Below are 21,312 nucleotides of genomic sequence, written 5' to 3' on the forward strand. Positions count from 1 at the left end.
TTCTGTATGTGTCCCATATCATTTTGGAGTCGCAATACATTTTTACCATTTTTCTGTCTTCCATAGACAATTCGGTATTCACTTGCAAATTCAGCCATGCACATGTTCCAAAATTCAGGTCTGTTTGGTCTGGCCTTGTATTTGTCTGGCAATCCAGTCATCCACACATTCTCTATGTCATCATCCATGGCCTGCAAGCACTTCATGGGTAAACTCATCTTTACAGCGTTGTCATCAGTAGGTATGAATATGACAGCACGTGATGATGATTTCAGTTTCAGGCTGCATGTGCGAGCGACTGCCTCCTGAGCACTGACTTCTCTGTTCTTTGAATATGCGTTCATGACCTGCTTCATGCTCTCGCGGTCAGACAGGTTATCATTGCTTGAGTCTTTTATCACTCTCTTTAGGTAATCGCTCATCTCATGTTCAGCTTTTGAAATGTATGAGAGAATGTACATGATACAGCTGTATGGGTTCAGAATGAACTGAATGTCCATGTTTGCATTCCAAGCTCTTAGTAACAATGGATTATAGCCATTTACCCAGCAGTCCTGTGGTCGTCTTTCCATATATATTACATTTGATGTAGACACAGTGTCAATATGTGTTTCATATTGTTCATAGGTCATGTTTACTGTATGAAGTAGCTGTGAAATATCATCAAAACTCTGAGTTGAGTCATTCAGTAGATCCCACACTTTCTGTAGCTGTTCTTTTGCAACACTGGCATAATTTATTTCCTCGGATTCATTCCCTTCATCAGACTGATCTACAGGAGGAGGCCTGGGGCGGGATATCATGGTCCTGTTAATGGGGGGTTTAGGAAATCCAAATCTGCAGTGCTTCTTGTTTTTTCTACATGATTTCGAGTGATTACGACTGTGCATCTGTACTTCACTTACAATTTTATGTAGTTCTGGGTCTTCATTTGGGTCTGGTAATTTGCATGAGATGTATTTATCAATGAAATCACACACATCCTGGTCTTGATCTTTTTCAAATTCTGGAGCATCTTTCACCCAAAATAAGCAATGAATGTGTGGAGAACCACGCTGTTGGAACTCTACTCTGTAAAAAAAGTCAATAACCTCACCGATAGGTCGAGCAGGTGAATTGATCAAATCTCTCAGTAAGGCTTCAACTCTTTTTTCAAACATCCGCATGGCTGTGACTGGGTTGCTTCTTAGGATTTCACATTTTTGTGACCAGTCTAAATCAGAAAAGTTCACAGTTTCACCTTGTTGTGTTTTAATAGCAGTAATCACATCAGGCCATCTCATCTCAGCAGCGCTAAACGTACAGAAGAATGTGGGAGTGCCCAACTGTCTCAGCATAGCGAACAAATCACGAAGAGTTTTCTCCCAGTATGCGGGTGTCCCTCTTAATGGTTGCATGAAGCGTGTTGCCTCCTTATTATTCATAAGTTTTTCTAACTCCTGTTTGTCCTGCAGCAGTGAACAGTTTATTCTGCGTCCATCACGAGTCATGGGCTTTGATTTGCGCAGCTGAATGGACATCGAAGATTTCGCCATATGACACTCTGTAACAAATTGGGAGAAGAAGATGTAGCTTGTGTCTCTTGCACAACGATTATCTACAGAGAATAGTCTTGTGTTGAAGTATCGGCTCGGGGAAACATGTTTTGCTCGACCAGGCTCATCAAATGTGTTCCTGCCATCGGGAAACTGCACTGGAAATGCCATAGATTCAAGTTTAGGAATTTTAAAAATGCTCACAGGTGCATTTCTCTCTGCTGGGGCAATGCAAAATATCCCATCATCATAAGACAACAGGTGCTGGCCAAGATCTGGGGGCTGAAGACATGTATCCAAGATAAGACCAGAGGGCTGTTCTTCAGTAGTCTCAGGATCACCACTGCAATTGTTTTGTTTATTGTCTGTTGTTCAGTGTTTTCACTTGGGCCACTGCTGTCAATGTCCATTTGTTCATCATGTTCACTATGGTCATTTGTAGACTGTTCATGTTCATTAAGCATTTCATCTGCTGAGAGTTCAGTGTTAATAACAATATCTTTATATTCTGAGTGGATTTCTCTCAGTTTTCCTAAAGCAGACAAGACCTTATGCATATTCATAGTTTGGAATGTATAATGACCTTGAAAGCACAGACGTCTTTTCAGTTTCACTGTAAGAAGCTGTGATTCACTGCTTGGTCTGGGTAGACTATTTACCGTTGTTTCTACTTCAGATGCAACAGAAATAACTGCTCCTTTTATAGCTTTCTGTTGGCCCTTTGGAAGTGACACAATTTTAGAAAAGGGAATGTACTTTGCAATAACATGTCTTTCTAAAATATTTAAATCAGAGAGCTCTGGCGGAATTGGAGTGAAATTAAGCTTATTAGCTACAGCAATATCTGGCATTACACCTCTCAAAAGCGTATCATGGCAGCAGTGACAGATCCATTCTGTGTTCCTGTCTTCCAAGACACATTGATCAGGACAGTCAGAGCAGATGTGAATATAGTTACCAGTCAAGCAAAGTGAAACAACTGTTGGGTTCTTTTGATAGTTTTCATGGTCACATATACGCACCTGATTAGAGAAAAGTGCTCTAGCACAGCATGTGCAGACATACGTTGGTCCCTGTTTTATTACATCTCTAAATGTTGTTAATGCATGTAATGTCACGGGATCATGTATTTGAACCTGCTGGTTATTCAGGCACATCTTTCTCTGCTGGCGCATGAGTTCAATTTTTTTGTATTTGCGCTGTATGTGTTCTGCACACTGTATCTTGAGAAGTGCCTGAAGTGTATTTCTTTTTTGAGATTTGAATAAATAGTATTCTTTCTGACGGGCTCTAAAATGGGGATCATTGTGATAAAGTTGTTTAAACTTTTCTTTTCTTTGTTCATAGAAGTTCAAATCATTTTTCAGTTTGCTTGTAAAATTATCCTTTTGCTTTTGCCTGAAAAGTGTATCTTTTGAATATCTATCAGTTATATACTCCATCTGCTGCTCCTTAAATTTAGGATTTTTCCTGTAATTTCTCATTATATAGCTTTTTTGTTTTCCCCTGAATTGTGCATTTTTACAATAATTTTGTCTTATATAGCTCTTTTGTTTTTCCCGGAATTCTTCATCATTGTTGTAGTTATTGATTATCTCACCCTTTTTTCTCAACCTATATTCATCAATATTTTTATAATTGTCTTTCATCAATTGTTTGAGCTTTTCTCTGTAATTTACATTATTTCGATACTTATTCTTCATAGCTTTCTTTTGTCTTTCCTTGTATTCAGTGCTTTTTTTGTAGTCACAACTTTTCATCTGTTTGCTTTTGTTGTCATCTCGACTTTGTGCTGTGTTTTTGTGCAATTTCTTTCTGTAAACCCTTTGTCTTTGAGACTTGTTTAGTTTTGTCAGTTGCTTTAAACCAGTATGTGCACCCTGCATATTTTGAGCCTTTTGAGTAAATTGACTATGCAAGAATGTGTCATGAGAAATTCCACTGAGAGGAACATTTTCACCTGTTTCTAAATTATCAGCGACGTTAGTTGTAACCATATTATCTTGATCATTTGTGTGGTTCTGTTCATCAAAAGGATGATCAGTTGATGCAGCTTCATTATCTGAAGTCACAGATGGCCACTGAATTGGATCTCTGACTTGAACACACTCCTGTGAAACTACAGTAGGCCTACTCTCACCACTGTTTAGCATAGTGTTATCAGGAGAGATGGATGGATGAAAAGGCTCTAAATTATTAAGTGCAAGATGCTCAAGGGACACTTCATTGCTTTGACACATTTCAGGTGTTATGTTTATGAATGACACAGGCATTAGATTAAATTGCTCCTGATCTGTCCGTAAGAAACACCATTGGAACAATAAAAGCAGCCTCTCTACCATGTCTTCTAAATGTAAAAATGTCAACATTACAGCAGTACCTGTGATTTCATCTGTATGCATACCATCTGGCGTTCTGCAATGCGAATCAAAATATCCAAACCTCCCTAAGCGATCTCTGAACACAGCGATACACGTCTCACCACACAAAAGAAGCGCGTCACTCACGTCAGCTCTGAGACACTGCAGCGTGTTCTCAAGGTTTTCATACCCGCCGATAACCGGCGTGTCTCGCAGAAATCCAAACCTCTGGGGATGTTTAAGTATGTTGTAACAGTGCACATTTGTCTCAATAGCGTTAGGGAGCTCGTCACAATTTAAAAAATTATCAACAAAATTATCTTTTTCTTCCAGAGTTTGTTTGACACTAGTATACAAAGCATCACCTTTCTGTAAAACGCGATCCAAATCCAAACTGAGCAGCTCATTACATTCATTGTGCACTGCAAGAAACATTAATGCATTACAAGTACACTGACGGCCACTGGAGTAATCACTGTACCTTGCATCACTTTGACAGTGGGATGCCGCCACAGACAGCACGTAAGGGTTCACATCACTCACACCTGACACAGAGTTGGTGCTGCTATTATTGCCACATGAAGCTTCTACCTTTCTGCGATGCTTTTGGGCGTCACCTTTCTCCCCTTCTCTTGGCGTAATGTTGATGCCAAATGAAGCTTCTACCTTTCTGCGCTGTTTCTGAGAATCACTCCTCTTTCCTTTTCTTGGCATGGTGATGTTTCAAAACTGGGAAGTAAATGTAGTAAATATAAGAATAATGTATTTAATTACTGATTATTAAATATATACTTATAAATAAAATGGAACTCAAAGTTAATATATCTTATTAGTTATGCCGAAAAGTCTATGCAGTCCTCAAATAAATGGTCCTTCAAGAATATGAAAACAGTGTAGAAGTAAATTTCTCTCTCTCTCTCTTACTATATCTGAAGATGCAGCACAGTTTTCTTACCTGTGGTTGGAGATTATTATTTTTCAGGGTGTGAGTTGGGTGTAAATCTTTGTGGTATTGAGTATGTAACAGAGTGTATCAAATTGTGTCAGGAATTATAGATGATCATAGATCAAAAATCATGGGTTCTGGCTTTTTTTTAAAAAAAAGATGCGTTGGCAAGCTAAGCTTAGGTGCATAAGGGGTTAGAAGCAGATCTGAATTTGCATTGTGCAGTTTATAGTGCGAGCAAGCAAAGCAGCAAGCAGTGCAGCAGCATTTGATGTGGCAGGCCAGTTATCAGTTCGGAAGAAAGGATGGAAGGGGCATTTGTTTGAATGAGTAAGCAAGATAAAGGTTTGAGAAAAGAATATAAAGGTATGGACAGGAAAGGATAGGACAGGTCAGGACAGACACACAGAAAGAAATCAAGTCAGTTACATTGTTAAATGCAAATTGGCAATTATAATTTACATAAATAACAGTGTCAATAAAAAAAATCACTACTAATATAATTTTAACTAAAATTACATTTAAGAGTTACTTACGCAATTGAGGGCGGAAAGAGTTTTTTCACTTTTATTCATAAACTGTTAAATCATTGTTTCTAGCTGTGGATTACCCCTTACAGTTGATAAATGTTACAATTAACAAAATGTGACATCCAATCTACTAGGGAGAAAAAAACTTTTTAAATAACAATATTGCTTTATTCACAGCTCCACAAATTCTAGCTATTCAATCAAGCTGTGATGTGTCTGTTGTCTCACAATACTACATTATCATGTTGTAGTGACAGTGTAATGTGTTTACGAATGAAACCTTGTTAATAAAGATAACATCAATGCAGAGAGAATATTTATATTATAAAGAAATGACTAATGAATAACATGCTACATTGAGTTTAAAGGGTTACTTACATAGACACTCAAAGCAGCAATGCCACGTCTGAATGAAAAGAAATGACTGATTTGTACACATTTGTTGATTTGTAATATGATGAATATGAATATAAATTACCTTGAAATGATGGTGCTGTTGGCCACACTTGGCAGCAGGGAGACAACAGTGGAAGACTCTAATAAGTAAAAGAAATAAGTGATGTTGAGCTACCACTCACAAATGTTATGCTAATAGTAAGTGCTTAACAAAAAAGAATATTACATGCTGTATAATGTCCTCCTGACTACCATTTCCTTTGTTGATTTATGACAAGCCACTTGAAAATTAGTCAGATGTTAAAGATAATAACAAAATATTCTATTTTTTTCTATTGAAGTGTTAAATTTGATCACTAAATTGATGTCAGCCATTTGGAAAGACCATGGAGAGGGAGTGTTCATGGTGAAATCTCATTTAGTATCTCTGAAAAGCCCTGAATGTGCTCTTTACAGAACATCCAGACTTAAAATGGTGACATGTAAGGTCTCAGAGCAATTCGCTAAAATATAATGTCCATTGTACACGTCAAGCAGCAGCGCCTCCGGGTCCAAACGCTCTCTTACCACAAGAAAGCAACAAACGGTGCTAATATACACACACGATGTGGTGTAATACTTCCAAAAAATCATAGTCATAACCTTTATCTCCATACCAAAATCCCAGATGGCCAGACAGTGATTCATCTTTTATAAATCGTTAATATATTAATGTTGTGACGCTGTGAGCATGGAGACTGTTGTGTAGACTGTAAGTATTTGAAATGTTTAACTTTAAAATGTTAAATGTTTAATATGAATAAATAGTGCTCATGATAAACAGCCGTTGAGATGGCATTCTCAAGTGAAATGAGCCGGGGCTTGGACCCAGAAACGGCATTCCTTACGTCACGACTTAACAAGCTGATAGATTGCTAGACAGTCCGTTAAAAATAGGGCGCCCTCCGGTGTCGAGAGATGAAATGGACATTACGTAGTTTAGTCACGAACAAACAAGTGTTGCTGAGGCTCATATTTCACAATAAATTGGACTTTTTACGTGTTTATCTGTCAAAATAACGAACCCAGGGAATATCAGTGAATATTTTTTTAAATAAAACGAACACATTAGATGGAAGACAGAAACCGTTACAAAATCTCCTGCAGTTCTCTCACGATTTATTATCGTAATGCACTTATTCGCGTGTATAATCAAACAATGAAGTTCATCTGCATCCAACTCGTTAACCCAGACGCATTTTGATAATATTTAATCGAATGATTACCTCAGAAAATGAAGCAAACGACCGCGGGACCGGAAGACTCCAGAATGACAGCTCATTAGTTATGCAGAATTCTAATGTCTCATTGGCCAGACAGTATTCAGTTTAGAATAAGTAACATTGACTAAATAATTATAATTAATTTATTCACCGTTAATCCAGAAACATTATCTTTAATTGAACAATAACTTCAGAAAACTTTTGACATACTCACCTAAAGCAAACGTCCGTGACAGAAAAATCCAGAATGACAGCTTATTAGTTATGCAATGTCAATGGCTGTCATTGGCCAGCCGTTATATTCGTTTAAGTACTAAAATCTAATACTAATATAATAATATAATAATATATAATATGTGTGTGTGTGCATTCTTAACCCAAAATATTTAAGGGTCCAAATAGTATTTTGTATTCTGAAATAAATTATACAATAAGGTGAATTGAGATACACAAACTTAACACAATAGTAGACATAATAGTATAATCTCACACAAAATATTTAATTGAACAGAACTATTATATTAAATCTAAAATATTAGATCTATCTAATGTATATATTTAACTTTACATTATTGATTACAGGACTACATTAACTGCAATACAGTACTAAAATGCTAAACACATATCACCAAAAAAATATTAGTGTATGAAACTTCCCCCAAAGATGATGGCACTAATGAAATCAGCTATACAATACTGATGTTACAAGACTGAACTTACTGAACTAAATTTCTCTGAACCGTATTTAATCATACAGAATAGTGTGTATATATATATATATATATATATAGTTCAACATTTTAATACAAACACAAATGAAAGTGTGGAATAGAGCTAAAGTCGAGAATTTTAAAAATGAATCACTTTCATCCCAGTTTTGCTACTTAAGTTCAAATCAGAGACACTAATTATTAAAACATGCACTAATGCTGATATGTTTGAGGTTAAGATTTTAATTATACCTTTTAAAGAAGTCTTATGTTCACCAAAGCTGTTATATTACCAAGCATGACTTTTTTCCCCATTAATTTTCCCCATCATTTTATGAACATTAATGACATCACTAATACCAACAATAAAATTAGTAAATGAATCAGTCAATTAGGGTTATGTTTTAATGGGGAAAATAAGTTAGTTTCAATGCATCCATTATTATAATAAATACAATTCATACTAGTGCATATAATGAATGTGTGCTATTTATAAATTCATATATATTAATAATATCTGGTTAACTAAAAATAAGTTCATTTCAATGAATTATAATAAATAAAATTCATTAAAACAATTTAATTTCAATACATATTATACATTTCATTAAAAATAACTGAATTTCATATATACATAATACATACAATTAAAATAAGTTTAGATACATACATAAATACAATTCATTAAAATTTTCAATAAATACATAAATTAAAAATTCTAATCCATTATTAAGCAATAGGGCATCATTTTAGGTGTCCAATGTACTGTAGAAAAAAACAGAACAAGACAAAATAGCTTTGTTAGCTGTTAATGTTAATCAAGTTAACATTCTCCTACTTAGTACCAAACAGACCAAGCTTGTGAAAAACAATCTTAAGTTGTGTGGTGTAAACAAACTGGAATAAAAGTCAGGCATCTTTTTCTGTTTGGTACTCAAGATGCATATACAAAATGTCCACAGACATCTTTGTTCCACTATATTAGTGAGGACATCCCATAGACTTCCACTGACTTTTATATCAGCTTGTGTTCAATACATAACTTATTTTAACCATAACCCATGGAAAGATGGAACCAGAAAGTGCTAAAATGCCACTTGTTTCGGTTTTTTGGCCTACAAATGTCATACCTGTATCACTCTATTAAAGTCAAATGCACAAGGGATGGGAGAGAGGGCAAGAGGGTGAGGCCGAGAGGGTGAGGGTGAGGGCGAGGGCGAGAGGGTGAGGGCTGGCAGGGCGAGGGAGTGGGAAGGGGTGAGGGAGGGCAGTGGGAAGGGAGAACGAGAGGAGAGAGGGAAGGGCGAGGGAGTGGGAGGGGGTGAGGGAGGGGAGAACGAGGGGAGGGGAGAGCGAGGAGGGGAGGGGAGAGCGAGGAGGGGAGGGGAGAGAGGAGGGGAGAGTGAGAGGGGGAGGGGAGAGAGGAGAGTGAGGAGGGGAGGGGAGATTGAGAGGGGAGGGGATAGAGAAGAAGGGAGGGGAGAGTGAGAGGGGCGGAGAGAGAGGGGAGGGGAGAGTGAGGAGGGGGGGGGGAGATTGAGAGGGGGCGGAGAGAGAGGGGAGGGGAGAGTGAGTGTGAGAGTGGGTGGGGATAAGGGAGAGGGAGGAGGAGAGGAAGACAAGGGAAAAAAATTAATTGGCCAAAGGTTACCGCCCTAAATCATGTGCCTTGGCGATATCTTCTGATTGGACTGCTGCCAAGTTCAAGACCACTGTCCCCCTTCTTAATTGATCACTCTGCAACAACTAGTCAACCTATTTCCTGAGGTGAGACACTTTACTTTTTTACAAACTATTTAAATGTTATAACTTCACAACTAAAAAATGTATATATATATATATATATATATAATATAATTATGCTGTTATTTCTTCATAAAAATCGAGTGTAATTTGTATTATGAAGTTATGAGGAAATAAGTATAAAAAAGTACTTTCTGACAGGATTTGGTCTCAGAGAAGGGGTTCTGACGGAAAAAATTATTTTCCAATTGATTTTTATACAGTTAAATTGAAAAATTACTTCAGAAAAATACATTTTTCTGTCAGAACCCCTCTTTCTGACAGGATTTGGTCTCAGAGAAGGGGTTCTGACAGAAAAATGTATTTTCCGATTGATTTTTATAGTTAAATTGAAAAATTACCTCAGAAAAATACATTTTTCTGTCAGAACCCCTTTTTCTGACAGGATTTGGTCTCAGAGAAGGGGTTCTGACAGAAAAATGTATTTTCCAATTGATTTTTTATACAGTTAAATTGAAAAATTACCTCAGAAAAATACATTTTTCTGTCAGAACCCCTTTTTCTGACAGGATTTGGTCTCAGAGAAGGGGTTCTGACAGAAAAATGTATTTTTCTGAAGTAATTTTTCAATTTAACTGTATAAAAATCAATCAGAAAATACATTGTTCTGTCAGAACCCCTTTTTCTGACAGGATTTGGTCTCAGAGAAGGGGTTCTGACAGAAAAATGTATTTTCCAATTGATTTTTTATACAGTTAAATTGAAAAATTACTTCAGAAAAATACATTTTTCTGTCAGAACCCCTCTTTCTGACAGGATTTGGTCTCAGAGAAGGGGTTCTGACAGAAAAATGTATTTTCCGATTGATTTTTATAGTTAAATTGAAAAATTACCTCAGAAAAATACATTTTTCTGTCAGAACCCCTTTTTCTGACAGGATTTGGTCTCAGAGAAGGGGTTCTGACAGAAAAATTTATTTTTCTGAAGTAATTTTTCAATTTAACTGTATAAAAATCAATCAGAAAATACATTGTTCTGTCAGAACCCCTTTTTCTGACAGGATTTGGTCTCAGAGAAGGGGTTCTGACAGAAAAATGTATTTTCCAATTGATTTTTTATACAGTTAAATTGAAAAATTACTTCAGAAAAATACATTTTTCTGTCAGAACCCCTCTTTCTGACAGGATTTGGTCTCAGAGAAGGGGTTCTGACAGAAAAATGTATTTTCCGATTGATTTTTATACAGTTAAATTGAAAAATTACCTCAGAAAAATACATTTTTCTGCCAGAACCCCTTTTTCTGACAGGATTTGGTCTCAGAGAAGGGGTTCTGACAGAAAAATGTATTTTCCAATTGATTTTTATACAGTTAAATTGAAAAATTACCTCAGAAAAATACATTTTTCTGTCAGAACCCCTTCTCTAAGACCAAATCCTGCCACAATGGACCTTTTTATGCTGTTATGTCTAACTTTATAAAACTCATGAGTGTAATATGAGTTATGAAGAAATAACCATATAAAAAGGTCCATTCTGACAGGATTTGGTCTCAGAGAAGGGGTTCTGACAGAAAAATTTATTTTCTGATTGATTTTTATACAGCTAAGTTGAAAAATTACTTCAGAAAAATACATTTTTCTGTCAGAACCCCTTCTGTGAGTCCAAATCCTGTCAGAAAAATGGGTTCTGACAGAAAAATTTAGTTTTCTGAAGTAATTTTTCAATTTAACTATATAAAAATCATTCAGAAAATACATTTTTCTGTCAGAACCCCTTCTCTGAGTCCAAATCCTGTCAGAATGGACTTTTTTTCTGTCAGAACCCCTTCTCTGAGACCAAATCCTGTCAGAATGGACCTTTTTATACTGTTATTTCTTCATAACTCATATTACACTCATGAGTTTTATAAAGTTGTGAAGAAATAACAATATAAAAAGGTCCATTCTGACAGGATTTGGTCTCAAAAATTTTCTGAACTAATTTTTTAACTTAATTCAAATTACATTCATTATTTTTAAAAAGTTATGAAGAAATGGCAGTATAATACTCTGTTCTACTGAAGAAAGCCACCTACATCTTGGATGGCAAGTAAATTAACAACAGCTTTATTTTTCAACAATTCCTTTAAAATGTGAATGCGAATCATTCTTTTAAAACACTTTTCCACATTTTTCTTCAAAACATTGGTTTGACTTCAACTTTATGAATAATGAAAAAAGAATTTAAAAAAAACAATATTTGACAGAGTTTTCACATGTAACTTTCTCTGTGTTTTCTTTTCTTCAGAATGGCAACTCCAACTTCTCCCCCAGCATTTTTACGCTGCAAGTGTGTAGCTACCCGTCTAAGCCAATGTGCCCTGACATACTCGATGCAAGGACGAAAAATTGAAATCTCTAAATTAAAAACTGAATCAATCAGTGCACTCACTGATGGTACAACTGTATACCTTAATAAAACAAATGGCTTCACCCCAGAATTCGAGGAAGGGGTAAGCTATGTCCTCCAGAAGTATACACTGTCAAATGCATTTGGCCAAATGTATTTGTTTGTTGGAACTGGCACCCTTAAATTCAAGACTGTTCCACAAACGGTCACTGAGGAAGCAGAGACATCTGCAAGACAAGCTCTTTGTCCAACTTCACAACTTATGAGTGGTGAGGAAGAGGACATTTTCGCAAAGGGAGGATACCTCAGCCTCCAAGGGCACATCAAAGAAGTGAGTCAATCTTTCAATCTATCAAATTAATTTTGCTGTGTTCAATTAATTTTTTAAGTGTTTTATCTTTTGTAACTTGACATTATTACCTCTCTAACATGTCCAGTTCCAAGTTGCCTAGAACAGAAAAAAAATGAATGATTAAGTGATAATCACAAAGTTCTGCAATACCTGTGCCAGATTCTACATTGCTGCATCAAGATTGAAGCTTAAGAGTTAACTGTTCAAAACTTTTACTTGAATTATTATAACTACTTTTTAGCACACTTAAAGGATCAGTTCTGTCAAAAATCAAATTTAAGTGGGTTTTGTGAGTTGTGTGCCTTTTTTTGTTTTTTTTACAGATTTTGTAAACGTGAGCTGAATAGTCTCAAAGACATTGTTAAAGGATTAGTCCAACTTTCAAATAAAAAAATACCTGATAATTTACTCACCCGCATGTCATCCAAGATGTCTATGTCCTTCTTTCTTCAGTCAAAAAGAAATTAAGGTTTTTGATGAAAACATTCCAGGATTATTCTCCTTATAGTGGACTTCAATGGCCTCCAGACAGTTGAAGGTCAAAATTACAGTTTCAGTGCAGCTTCAAAAGGGCTTTAAACGATACCAGACGAGGAATAAGGATCTTATCTAGTGAAACGATCGGTCATTTCCGAATAAAAAAAAAAATAATGAAAATGTATATGCTTTATAGACACAAATGATCGCCTTCCAAGTGCTTAACGCGATTCCGTATTCTTCAAAAAGCTTATGCTAAATGTCCTACACCTTTCCTATTCTACTTACTGAAAAAAACGGAACTGGCGCCACGTTCGTTCCGTAAGTTGAATAGGGAAGGCGTAGGACATACAGCGTAAGCTTTTCAAAGAATACGGAAGGCGGAATGGTGGAACCACTTGAAATGCGATCATTTGTGTTTATAATGCATATACAGTTTTTTTTTTTTTTTTTGAAAATGACCGATCGTTTCGCTAGATAAGACCCTTATTCCTCGTCTGGTATTGTTTAAAGCCCTTTGAAGCTGCACTGATAGTGTAATTTTGACCTTCAAATGTTTGGAGACCATTGAAGTCCACTATAAGGAGAATAATCCTGGAATGTTTTCATCAAAAACCTTAATTTCTTTTCAACTGAAGAAAGAAGGACATGGATTTTTATCTGTCTATCACGATGGCACTGTGGACTTCCAGGAACCCTCAACATTGCATATTTTGGATGTCTCCCTTATTTAGAAAACAAATCATGTCAATTAACAAACTGAATGAATAACATAAAATTTCGAAATGTGCAATGTTGAGGAACTACAGAAACATCACTGAGAAACACAACTGTATTATACTCACCCATGAATTTTAATTTTCTAGGTGCGTGGCGTGAGGATGACACGCACCCATGTGCCCATTCTCGATATCCAAATGCAGTGTGGACAGAAACTTTTCAACGTGTCGTTGTGGAGGGATGAGGCACTGACGGAATTATATGTAGGTGACGAAGTGATTCTGACCCACCTTCGTCCCTGTATGATTAGCAGTGGGCAGGGGAAATTTCACTCCTCTATATACACTTCTGTGAAGGTAATTAATGCACACATTACTGCTGCTATGTCATTCAAGTAGAACATGCATTTTGGAACTGTAAACCTACATTAATGAATAAATATAACAAGAACAAAAGCTCAACTGTTCTGATCATCAGCACGACTGCAATCTGATAATAGGCTAGAGTTAAAATGTGATCTTTTTTAATGCAACAGGTCAATTAAACAAGAATTTAATATTCATTAATATCCCCCTCCCCCCACAGATCCCAGAGGGCCAGGTAGAGGATACAGAGGTGGACATCATCGGGGTCTCCGAGATCAATGACACCTGCCACTTCCTCAGCAGCGACTCAGTAGTGTACATAGTTCCTCAGGCAATCTTCGCTGGAAATCCAGATGTGCTGATTGACAAACTGCCAATGAAACTTCAAATAAAACACATTAACCGCAGGGTTATTGAAATCAGACCAGAAAAAAACATATAGAGTAGTCATCCCTTTTTGTTTGCCCCCCTCACACTTTCATATTTGATGTTAATCAGTTTGTTTTATTTGTTGTTTAGTTTGTATATAGTTGTATAGTTGTATATAGTTCATTCCAAACAATAAGACCTCATCAATATATAGATTAATTAGCTCATCATCCCTTTTTGTTTTTTTGTTTTTAATATTTAATATTTATATTTTGATTGTTCTCGTTTAGTTTGTATATAGTTTGTTCCAAACGATAAAAAAAACGTATCACCCCCATATAGATTAGTTAGCTCTTCATCCCTTTATCCTTTGTTTTCTTCATTTTCATTCATATTTTTATATTTGATACTTTTAATTGTTCTTGTTTAGTCTGTATATAGTTTGTTTCAAACAATAACATCTTAACAATAAAATTATAATGTTACATCTTTCAAAATGTTGTCTTCTCTTTATTCATCCTGTAACATCAATCTTTAGTTGTCTCACTTCCATACAAAAGTCTTAAGGTTTTGGAAAGACAGGTAAATGGAGACAAAATTCAGTAACACTTTAGAATAATGGTCCGTCATTAATAAGTAACTATGCAGGAAGTAATGCAGGACTAATGAGTAGTACTACATTAACACTTAAGCTACTACTATTAACTAATATAGAAACAAGCTCAACTAATCAGTAAATAATATCAAATTTAGAAGATAGTTCCTTATTAGCTAATCAATAATTACCTATTGAGATTACCATCATTAATAACTATTAACTAATGGACAAATTGTAAAGAACATTATCTGTCTGAGACGTAATCAGTCATCATTTTTACTCTGAATATAGTCATAAAATGCATCATTCATTTCAAGTGTTACCTAGTCACTATGCATAAACTACTACTGATGACCATTATTTTAAAGTGAAAAACATCTTTTTCACTTTAAAATAATGGTCCAGATCACTAGTAGTTCTTGAAGAATGACTAGGTACTTGAGTAATTAATGATGCATTTTATGATCACGTTGAGAGTAAAAAAAGACAATTGCTCACATCTCCAACACTTTAATGTTGTAATTAGTTAGTAATTCTGTTGAAAAAAAAAAATAATAATAATAACTGAAGTTCGTGAAATGCATTGAAATATCAAAAATTTTTATTAAAAGTTCAGTAAATGTTGTCACTAAGGCTGCTGTATTTTCTCACCTCTCTACCAGACCTCCACAGGGACAAACCCTTAATGCTATCTTCTGATCTTAAAGGGATAGTTCACTCATCAGAATCAGATCAGAATCAGAAAAAGCTAGTAGTAATACATGGTTCCAAATAAAATACAAATCCAAATAGTAAAATGACAGCAACAAATACGTACACACCTGTGATGCAGGGTGGATGGCTCTATAAAAAGCCTTTGGGTTCACTGGATGTTAGCTGCTGTTAAGAGAAAAACAAAAAGGAAGAAAAATAATCAACCACCAACAATCATCTTAAAAGAGCTTTTGGGTTTGCTTATGTTTTTTTTGTTGTTGTTGTTGTTATATGTGTGTGTGTGTGTGTGTGTGTGTATATATATATATGTTAAGGGTTCGCTGTGCTAACCATGTGTTGTGCTGTTAAGAGAAAAACAAAAAAGAAGAAAAATAAATCGTTACCAAAAACAATCTAAATTATATTACATAGGTGTGTGAGAATTTGGAAAGTGTGATATATATATATATATGTAAGTATAATTTTCTTATTATTACGAGTTGTTGCTACACAGATGTTATGATTAAGATTTTAAAATATTCTCTCTAATAAAAAAGAATGAATCACTGAGGCTGTTAGTGTAACATACAATTATATATAAATAGCTTGTACTATCTATCTATCTATCTATCTATCTGTCAGAACGAATTGGTTGATGACTCGCTGTACATTATAACGCTTCGTTCCTGGATGAACAAGCCAAATGAATCTGTTGAATCTCAATGACTCACTCAATAAAGGTGACTTGCTGCCACCCAGTGGCGGTTTTAATTTCACATTTAAAGTAGTTTCAATTTTGAATTTAAATTAAATAAAAAAATAAATATTCAACGTTTTATGTTTAAAACAAAGCATTATTTATGCCCTTTATTAATTAGCTATTAATTAAGTCATTGTTGATCCCATATGAGCTGCATTAAGCAATGATATTTCAGATGCTGCATCTATTTCCTCAGCATTACAAAGATGAATTTTGATACTGAATTCGTCAGCTATTTTTCGGCAGTTATTTTGCCTTGTTACTCATTTAATTTATTGACTAAATGTTAGAATTTGACAAAAGATGATACTTCATCTTGCATCATGCATGACAGCAACTTTTTGCCTTGTAACTGTAAAACATCATTAATGTCGATTTTTACTCGTGATATTGTAATAATGTCGATTAAAAAAGTACATTAAGCGTTTTTGTGTGGGGAGGAAAAGGTCGTTCTTCTATGCCGCACAAAAAAGTACCGTTTATGAATTAGTTAATTATTTTTTTATGCATTAGAAAATCAAGACATTTTAATAGCATAAAAAAACAACAAAAGGATTATAAATTAATATCTTACTTGCATCGTATCTGCAATTTTCCACGCGCAGTAGCCTATTTAGAGTGCGTCACACACTGACTGAAATTCCCCTCAGAAAGTCCTGCGTCACACACTGACTGAGTTGAGCACATGGCGCGAAAGCGACAAAAACTCCCGCGATATCAGTAGATTTTTTTTTCTTCACCGGGAATCTAAACTCATCTGATTGGTTATTGCATCATGAGCTCAACAGAGATGTGTGTGATTGGTTATAATGCTCAACGCTGAAAAAAGCATGCCATGTGAGCATGTATAACAGTAATGCTGCAACACTTTAAATTTATTTTCACATTTCATTTCAATTGTGACAGTCCTTCAACCGTTGTCTTCAAAATGCATTTTTTTTTTTTTTCCTTTTTCATTTTGGACGGATTAGGATAATTTTGTATCCTAACGTTGATTTCCTCATTGCCTTCACCTGGTTACTATGACATCACAACTCATAAACTCATCTATCTATCTATCTATCTATCTATCTATCTGTCTATCTATCTATCTATCTGTCTATCTATCTATCTATCTATCTATCTATCTATCTATCTATCTATCTATCTATCTATCTATCTATCCTCATTCAAACTCATAAACTCATCTATCTATCTATCTATCTATCTGTCTATCTATCTATCTATCTATCTATCTATGACTTCTCATCTATCTCTCTTCTCATCTATCACTTCTCATCCATCTATCTATCTATCTATCTATCTATCTATCTATCACTTCTCATCTATCTCTCTTCTCATCTATCACTTATCATCTATCTATCTATCTATCTATCTATCTATCTATCTATCTATCTATCTAACTATCTATCTATCTATCTATCCTCATTCAAACTCATAAACTCATCTATCTATCATCTATCTATCACTTCTCATCTATCTCACTTCTCATCTATCTCTCTTCTCATCTATCACTTCTCATCTATCTCTCTTCACATCTATCTATATCTATCTATCTATCTATCTATCATTTCTCATCTATCTCTGTTCTCATCTATCTCTCTTCTCATCTATCACTTCTCATCTATCTATCTACCTATCCTCTTCTCATCTATCACTTCTCATCTATCTATCTATCTATCTATCTATCTATCTATCTGTCTGTCTGTCTGTCTGTCTGTCTCAAACTACTAAACTAAAACCAAACTGAAAACTTTTAAACTTTAAACTTTATAAACTACTTTAAACTTTCTGGACCGACTTTTTCAAGCCAACTTAAAGTTTGTCTCGACAAACTTTTTTATCTAGTTATTAAGTTGGCTTGAAAAAGCCAACTTATTGTAATGCTATTTAAACTTATTATTAAGTTGGCTTGAAAAAGCCAACTTACTGTAATGCTATTTAAACTTATTAAGTTGGCTTGAAAAAGCCAACATATTGTTCTTCTATTTAAGCTTATTAAGTTGGCTTGAAAAAGCCAACTTACTGTAATGCTATTTAAACTTATTAATGGTGCTTGCCTCTGGCAAAGCATCATTATTGTTCTCCTGCATACTTATTATTATTATTAATGGTGCTTGCCTCTGGCAAAGCATCATTATTGTTCTCCTGCATACTTATTATTATTAAGTTGGCTTGAAAAAGCCAACTTATTGTAATGCTATTTAAACTTATTAATGGTGCTTGCCAAAGGCAAAGCATCATTATTGTTCTCCTGCATACTTATTATTATTATTAATGGTGCTTGCCAAAGGCAAAGCATCATTATTGTTCTCCTGCATACTTATTATTATTAATGGTGCTTGCCAAAGGCAAAGCATCATTATTGTTCTCCTGCATACTTATTAATGGTGCTTGCCTCTGGCAAAGCATCATTATTGTTCTCCTGCATACTTATTATTATTAATGGTGCTTGCCAAAGGCAAAGCATCATTATTGTTCTCCTGCATACTTATTAATGGTGCTTGCCAAAGGCAAAGCATCATTATTGTTCTCCTGCATACTTATTATTATTATTAATGGTGCTTGCCAAAGGCAAAGCATCATTATTGTTCTCCTGCATACTTATTAATGGTGCTTGCCAAAGGCAAAGCATCATTATTGTTCTCCTGCATACTTATTATTATTAATGGTGCTTGCCAAAGGCAAAGCATCATTATTGTTCTCCTGCATACTTATTATTAATGGTGCTTGCCAAAGGCAAAGCATCATTATTGTTCTCCTGCATACTTATTAATGGTGCTTGCCAAAGGCAAAGCATCATTATTGTTCTCCTGCATACTTATTAATGGTGCTTGCCAAAGGCAAAGCATCATTATTGTTCTCCTGCATACTTATTAATGGTGCTTGCCAAAGGCAAAGCATCATTATTGTTCTCCTGCATACTTATTATTATTAATGGTGCTTGCCAAAGGCAAAGCATCATTATTGTTCTCCTGCATACTTATTAATGGTGCTTGCCAAAGGCAAAGCATCATTATTGTTCTCCTGCATACTTATTATTAATGGTGCTTGCCAAAGGCAAAGCATCATTATTGTTCTCCTGCATACTTATTATTAATGGTGCTTGCCTCTGGCAAAGCATCATTATTGTTCTCCTGCATACTTATTAATGGTGCTTGCCTCTGGCAAAGCATCATTATTGTTCTCCTGCATACTTATTATTATTAATGGTGCTTGCCAAAGGCAAAGCATCATTATTGTTCTCCTGCATACTTATTAATGGTGCTTGCCTCTGGCAAAGCATCATTATTGTTCTCCTGCATACTTATTATTAATGGTGCTTGCCAAAGGCAAAGCATCATTATTGTTCTCCTGCATACTTATTATTAATGGTGCTTGCCTCTGGCAAAGCATCATTATTGTTCTCCTGCATACTTATTATTATTATTAATGGTGCTTGCCAAAGGCAAAGCATCATTATTGTTCTCCTGCATACTTATTATTATTATTATTAATGGTGCTTGCCAAAGGCAAAGCATCATTATTGTTCTCCTGCATACTTATTATTATTATTAATGGCGCTTGCCAAAGGCAAAGCATCATTATTGTTCTCCTGCATACTTATTATTATTAATGGTGCTTGCCTCTGGCAAAGCATCATTATTGTTCTCCTGCATACTTATTAATGGTGCTTGCCTCTGGCAAAGCATCATTATTGTTCTCCTGCATACTTATTATTATTATTATTAATGGTGCTTGCCAAAGGCAAAGCATCATTATTGTTCTCCTGCATACTTATTAATGGTGCTTGCCTCTGGCAAAGCATCATTATTGTTCTCCTGCATACTTATTATTATTATTATTAATGGTGCTTGCCAAAGGCAAAGCATCATTATTGTTCTCCTGCATACTTATTATTATTAATGGTGCTTGCCAAAGGCAAAGCATCATTATTGTTCTCCTGCATACTTATTAAGTTGGCTTGAAAAAGCCAACTTATTGTAATGCTATTTAAACTTATTATTATTCTTCTTCTTCTTCTTCTTACCCTAAAACCGTTGAATGCTACTCCTCCTAGAGCTTTAACTCTACATACTTCAAACTCGGACTAGATCTTCAGACTGTTCTGAAGTTAGTTGCTATATCTTTTTAGACTGATCGGACTTACGGTTTTCCTAAAAATGACGATCAAAACTTGGAAAAATCCCATTGACTTTCATTGAACTGTCTTGGCTGATCTGAACATTCCGTGAAACTCCAACTGTCAAAATTCAAATTTAAACACACTGAAGCCCATTAGACTCAATGAAGCTGCCATTCTATGTACTATTACTGCCATTTAAACTCATTCAAACTCATCTATCTATCTATCTATCTATATCTAAATCTATCTATCTCTTTCTATCTATCTATCTATCTATCTATCTATCTATCTATCTATCTATCTATCTGTCAAGCTAAATCTGTCTATCTATCTATCTATCAAACAAAATCCATCTATCATTTATCTATCTAAATCTATCTATCTATCAAACTATATCTATCTATCTAGCAACTATATCTATCTATCTAGCAACCACCCAGGACAACCTAGCAACCACATAGCAACCACCGAGAACACCATGGCAACCACCTAGCAACCACACAAATCACCTTGGCAACATCCTAGCAACCAGCCCGGGAACCCTAGCAACCGCATAGCAACACCTTAGCAACCACCCCGAGTACCCTAGCAACCGCATAGCAACACCTTAGCAACCACCCCGAGTACCCTAGCAACCGCATAGCAACCACCCCGAGTACCCTAGCAACCGCATAGCAACCACCCCGGGTACCCGAGCAACCGCATAGCAACACCTTAGCAACCACCCCAGTACCCTAGCAACCGCATAGCAACACCTTAGCAACCACCCCGAGTACCCTAGCAACCGCATAGCAACATCTTAGCAACCACCCCGAGTACCCTAGCAACCGCATAGCAACACCTTAGCAACCACCCCGAGTACCCTAGCAACCGCATAGCAACCACCCCGGGTACCCGAGCAACCGCATAGCAACACCTTAGCAACCACCCCAGTACCCTAGCAACCGCATAGCAACACCTTAGCAACCACCCCGAGTACCCT

General features: G+C 35.6%; 2 long non-coding RNA genes across 3 annotated transcripts; both read right to left on the reverse strand.

The window, feature by feature from the left end:
- Positions 1-8,304: 8,304 nt before the first annotated feature.
- LOC127494452 (uncharacterized) lies at positions 8,305-12,723 on the reverse strand. The gene is made up of 3 exons (XR_007924880.1): positions 12,636-12,723; positions 12,291-12,318; positions 8,305-8,504 (listed from the first exon to the last, which is right to left on the reverse strand). It is a non-coding gene; the product is annotated as an uncharacterized LOC127494452 (long non-coding RNA).
- Positions 12,724-12,980: 257 nt separating this feature from the next.
- LOC127494440 (uncharacterized) lies at positions 12,981-16,918 on the reverse strand. 2 transcript variants are annotated; one of them, XR_007924876.1, is made up of 4 exons: positions 16,779-16,913; positions 15,573-15,630; positions 13,545-14,166; positions 12,981-13,424 (listed from the first exon to the last, which is right to left on the reverse strand). It is a non-coding gene; the product is annotated as an uncharacterized LOC127494440 (long non-coding RNA). The 2 variants fall into 2 exon arrangements; XR_007924877.1 differs by lacking the exon at positions 15,573-15,630 and having other exon boundaries at positions 16,779-16,918.
- Positions 16,919-21,312: the final 4,394 nt, after the last annotated feature.

The sequence above is a fragment of the Ctenopharyngodon idella genome, chromosome 2 (genome assembly GCF_019924925.1).
Source record: "Ctenopharyngodon idella isolate HZGC_01 chromosome 2, HZGC01, whole genome shotgun sequence".
NCBI lineage: Eukaryota > Metazoa > Chordata > Actinopteri > Cypriniformes > Xenocyprididae > Ctenopharyngodon > Ctenopharyngodon idella.